This window comes from Symphalangus syndactylus, chromosome X (assembly GCF_028878055.3).
Source record: "Symphalangus syndactylus isolate Jambi chromosome X, NHGRI_mSymSyn1-v2.1_pri, whole genome shotgun sequence".
In the NCBI taxonomy this organism is placed as follows: domain Eukaryota; kingdom Metazoa; phylum Chordata; class Mammalia; order Primates; family Hylobatidae; genus Symphalangus; species Symphalangus syndactylus.
Genome location: NC_072447.2, coordinates 142,339,404 through 142,345,290, shown reverse-complemented (window position 1 = coordinate 142,345,290; position 5,887 = coordinate 142,339,404). Strand labels below are relative to the sequence as shown.

Below are 5,887 nucleotides of genomic sequence, written 5' to 3'. Positions count from 1 at the left end.
CAATAATAAGGCCATAATTAAGCCTAACATAATACAACTATCCTTCATATAACCAGAAATCCACCAATCCCCAACCCAAATACTATACATAAAGTTAACAATGCTTAAATACTGATGTGAAGTCAATAAATCTTATGTCGCGTGATAAAGGAGAAAGAAAATAAAATGAAGATATCTTCTTAGTACAAGTGTATGCATGCACAAACATGGTTTTAGCAAAAGATGGAGGAAATACTCATGATAATTACAGTCCTCATTTCTGCAGCTGGTCACGTGGTCATAGATGGTATTGATGAGTACCTTCTTCTGCTACTCATTCTGTATTCCCTTTACCTTCGGCAAGCACCTCAGTAGGTTGTGGTTTTTCTCCTAGTGGGGTGACCCAAACCTTCATTCCTGAAGGGTCTGGGTCATTTGTAGTCCTGCCTGTATTGGGCTGTTATAGTTTCCCATTGACCTTAATCACAGAGGAAAAGATGCCCTAATGGATCTCCTGTATTCCATGCCTACTCTTCCTTACCTCCGTTGTGGAGTAGTAGACTGAATTCATCTTGATAGTCCAGGTCAGTCATCCCAGCCAACACTGAAACTCCCTTCTTAGCTTGTTGACTTAAAGGTAGGGGGAGCCCAAAGTGTCCACGTGGCAATCTTAACTTCCAGTTTAATGGAATTGTTGTTGGGTCTCCTGGTGGCAGTGTTCCTCCCTCTAGAAGTAAGACTTCTAGGTTAGCAGAACGGAACGTCGTGGGAACAGGAAGCAAAAATTTTGCTAGTGTATCACTACGGGTGATGGTGAGTGGTGCCACTTCCACTTCCACCCCTTGATTCCTGGGCCTGTGAATTCTGGCTATGGGAGAAACAGTAGCATATATTGGGTGCTGATTCAGAGCATACATGGTTTCTGGAGAACTTTGCCCTAGCCCTGCAAAGTATTGTCACCTAGTTGACATTGTAATTGTGACTTCAAAAGGCCATTCCACTGTTCTGTCAATCCAGCTGCTTTAGGATGATGGCGAACATGGTAAGACCAGTGAATTCCATGAGCATGGGCTCACTTTCACACATCTTTGGCTGTAAAGTGAGTGCCTTAGTCAGAGGCATGCTGTGTGGAATACCATGATGGTGGATAAGGCATTCCATGAGTCCACGGATGGTAGTCTTGGCAGAAGCATCGTGTGCAGGATAGGCAAACCCATATATGGAGTAAGTGTTTATTCCAGTGAGGATAAATGTCTGCCCTTTCCGTGATGAAAGAGGTCTGACATAGTCAACCTGCTACCAGGTAGCTGGCTGATCACCCTGAGGAACGGTGCCATATCGAGGGCTCAGTGTTGGTCTCTGCTGCTGGCAAATTGGGCACTCAGCAATGCCCGTAGCCAGGTCAGCCTTGGTGAATGAAAGTTCACGTTGCTGAGCCCATGCGTAACCTCCATCCCTGCCACCATGGCCACTTGGTTCATGGGCCTATTGGGCGATGACAGGGGTGGCTGAGGAAAGAGGCTAAGTGGTGTCCACAGAACTGGTCATCCTGTCCACTTGATTATTAAAATCCTCCTCTGCTGACATCACTCGTTGGTGAACACTCACATGGGATACAAATATCTTCACAGTTTTTGACCACTCAGAGCAGTCCATCCACATACCTCTTCCCCAGATTTCTTTGTCACCAATTTTCCAATCATGCTTCTTCCAAGTTCCTGACCATCCAGCCAAACCATTGGCTATGCCCATTAATCAGTATATAATCACACATCTGGCCATTTCTCCTTCCATGCAAAGTGCACAACCACGTGCACTGCTCAAAGTTCTGCCCACTGGGAAGATTTCCCTTCACCGCTATCCTTCAGGGATGTCCCAGAAAGGGGTTGTAGTGCTGCAGCTCTCCACTTTTGGGTGGTGCCTGCATATCATGCAGAACCATCTGTGAACCAGGCCCTAGTCTTCTCTTCCTCTGTCAACTGATCATAAGGAACTCCCCATGAGGCCATTGGTGTAGGCTGGGAGAGAGAAGGCAGAGTGGCAAGAGTAGAGACCATGGGCATTTGAGCCACTTCCTTGTTTAGTTAAACAAGTGCCTTCAGGACCTGCTTGAGCCTGATCACACATATACCACTTCAATTTGATGATGGAATGCTGTTGTGCATGACCCACTTAATATCTAGATGGATCAGAAAGCACCCAGTTCATGATAGGCAGTTCAGGTTGCATGGTGACTTGAGGACCCATAGTCAAACCTTCAGTTTCCATCAAAGCCCAGTAACAGGCCAAGAGCCGTCTCTCAAAAGGAGAGTAGTTATCTGCAGAAAATGGAAGGGCCTTGCTCCAAAGTCCTAGAGGCCTCCATTGTGGTTCACCTATGGGGGCCTGCCAAAGGCTCCAAACAGCAACCTTATCTGCCACTGACATCTCAAGCATCGTTGGATCTGCTGGGTCATATGGCCCAAATGGCAGAGCAGCTTGCACAGCAGCCTGGACCTGTTGCAGAGCCTTCTCCTGTTCTGGACCCCACTCAAAACTGGCAGCCTTTCAGGTCACTTGATAAATGTGCTGGAGTAACACACCCAAATGAGGAGTGTGTTCCCTCCAAAATCCAAATAGGCCCACTAGGTGTTGGGCCTCTTTCTTGGTTGTAGGAGGGGCCAAATGTAGCAACTTATCCTTCACCTTAGAGGAATATCTCAACAGGCCCCACACCACTGGACTCCTAGAAATTTTACTGAGGTAGAAGGTCTGTGAATTCTAGTCAGATTTATTTCCCATCCTCTGGCATGCAAATGTCTCACTGATAAGTCCGGTGTGTTTGGTACTTCTTGCTCACTGGATCCAGTCAGCATAATGTCATCAATGTAATGGAGCAGTGTGATATCTTGCAGAAGCAAAAAGTGATCAAGGTCTCTCTTAATAAGATTATGACACAGAGCCGGAGAGTTAATATACCCCTGAGGTAGGACAGTAAAAGTATATTGCTGGCCTTTCCAGCTGAAGGCAAATTGCTTCTGGTGGGCCTTATGGACAGAAATGGAAAAAAAGGCATTTGCCAAGTCAATGGCTGCATACCAGGTACCAGGATATGTGTTAATTTGCTTAAGCAATGAAACCACATCTGGTACAACAGCTGCAATTGGAGTCATCACTTGGGTAAGCTTACGATAATCCACTGCCATTCTCCAGGATCCATCTGTCTTCTGCACAGGCCAAATGGGAGAGTTGAATGGGGATGTGGTGGGAATCACCACCCCTGCATCTTTCAAGTCCTTGATGATGGCGCTAATCTCCACAATCCCTCCAGGGATGCAATGTTGTTTTTGATTTACTATTTTTCTAGGTAGAGGCAGCTGTAATGGCTTCCATTTGGCTTTTCTCACCATAATTAGCCCTCACCCTACCAGTCAAGGAGCCAATATGGGGGTTCTACCAGCTGCTAAGTATGTCTATGCCAATTATGCATTCTGGCACTGGGGAAACGACCACAGGATGAGTCTGGGAACACACTGGACCCACTATAAGTCAGATCTGAGCTAAAACTTCATTAATTACCTGATCTCCATAGCCCCTACTTTAACTGGAGGACCACAATGACATTTTGGGTCCCCTGGAATCAATGTCAGCAAAGAGCCAGTGATCAGTAGTCCCCAAAATGTCTGATCATTTCCCTTTCCCCAGTGCACAGTTACCCTGGTAAAAGGCCAGTAGTCTCCTTGGGGAAGGATGGGAGAAAGATTCACTGCATAAATTGTCGGTAGTGTAGTGAGATCCTTCCTCAAGGGGACCCAGCCTCCCCTTCATTCAAGGGATTCTGGGTCTGTAAAGTTGGTCAAGTCTGGAAATTGATTGAGGGGCTGTGATTCTCTGTTTTTATAATTAAAATTAGTCTTTTATCCATTCAACCTAGAAGTTTTCTGCTTGTATAAATTAAGTAGGAATGCAGTAGGCTTCCTATCAATTTCACTTCCAGGAAGACTGTGATTAATTAGCCGATGCCAGACCTCTACATGAGTCAAACTATTCTGATTGCTGCTTTGTCTCTGCTGTCCATTACGGTTGCTATGGCCACCTTGCCTTTGACAGTGGAGTGCCTCCACTTGGCTCCTGCCACCTCAGGATCCAATTATTCCCATTATATATAAATTTTGTAGTTGAGTGACTGTGGTTCCCGCTGTTAGATCTGACATACAGAGAAGAGCAATTACAGGGCTCTTCAAAGATGCAGGTGCTGCCCTCACAAATCTATTTCACAAGGTATTGGTCAAGGGTGTAACTTCTGGATCCCTCAGCTGGATGAGTAGGTCTAACATGACTAATCCACTCCACAATCCCAATCTCTCTCAGCCTTTGGATCCCTTCCTCTACATTAAACCAAGGGAGATCAGGCATTTCCAGCTCACTCACAATGGGCCATCTTTTTTTTTTTTATTATTATACTTTAAGTTCTAGGGTACATGTGCACAATGTGTAGGTTTGTTACATATGTATACATGTGCCATGTTGGTGTGCTGCACCCATTAACTTGTCATTTACATTAGGTATATCTCCAATGCTATCCCTCCCCCCTCCCCCGACCCCACAACAGGCCTCGGTGTGTGATATTCCCCTTCCTGTGTCCAAGTGTTCTCTCTGTTCAATTCCCACCTATGAGTGAGAGCATGCAGTGTTTGGTTTTTTGTCCTTGTGATAGTTTGCTAAGAATGATGGTTTCCAGCTTCATCCATGTCCCTACAAAAGACATGAACTCATCATTTTTTATGGCTGCATAGTATTCCATGGTGTATATGTGCCAACAATGGGCCATCTTTTAATCCACGTTTCAGCTAACCAAGCAAATGAACTATTAGAACCTTTTTTAACTCCCTGAGCTGCAACATTAAATGCAAAGTCCCTACTTAGTGGGCCCAAATTAATAAATTCAGCCTGATCCAACTCTATGTTTCTTCCATCATTATCCCTCATGCTTAATATCCATTCCCATACCTGTTCTCTAGATTTCTGTTTATATAAATTAGAAAACTGAAGCAGTTCTTTTCTAGTGTAGCACACCTCCTCATGGGTCACACTCTCAACCTCTCCTCTAGGGGCCCACTTGGACTTTAGTCTAGTTATAGGTCTAGAAGTAAACAGGGGTATTGGGGGTGGCTCCTGAGGAGAATCAACATTATCGTTCCTGGCAACTGCCTCAGGGTACGCTATCACTGTTACCTCAGGCAGCGCAGGGTTTATCTCCTCAGACAAAGGTGGAAAAGCTGATGGCAGCATGGGTCGGAGAGGGGGTGTTACTACTACTGGGGATGAGGAAGCTGCTGCTTCTGGCAAAAAAAAATTTCATCAGAGTTTACAAACTCAGTGTCCCCAGCTTCATCAGGGTCCTCCCAGACGTCCCCATTCCAAGTTGCATGGTCCCGTTCTTTTCCAGTCAATGCCCTCACTTTAACAGTAGGCACCTGGCAAGGCTGTGCATGCACCTTTTGTTGCAGGTCAGCCACTCTCATGATAAGAGCTTGTGTCTGCTTTTCCACAACTTCAGCGCTTTCTCTACAGGAGATAAGACTCTCACTCAGGGCAGTCTTAGCAGATGTGAGGCTCAGTATCTGCTTCTAAAGCCGGGAGATAAAATCCCTGAGTTCATCATTTTCTTTCATCACGTTGTCCACTGAACACATGTGGTCAAAGGCATTATGAAAATAGTCAGTAAACTCCTTGCCTCTCATGAGCAATGAATCAGGAGTATCAAATGCATTTATTTTGCAAAACTCTCTAAACAGTTCACACCAAGGACTATCAGTATTTTCCATACTATGAGAAGTAGAGTCCTTTGCATTTTGGGGTATAATCATATTAAGCAACCAACTCCAGAAACCCTAAAACCATCGTTAATATTCTGTTTGTCTAGAAC

The 5,887-nt window shown here is 45.2% G+C and overlaps 1 pseudogene; it reads right to left on the bottom strand.

Moving 5' to 3' along the window:
• Positions 1-244: 244 nt before the first annotated feature.
• On the bottom strand, positions 245-5,042 carry LOC129475424 (uncharacterized; annotated as a pseudogene).
• Between the last annotated feature and the right edge of the window lie 845 nt (positions 5,043-5,887).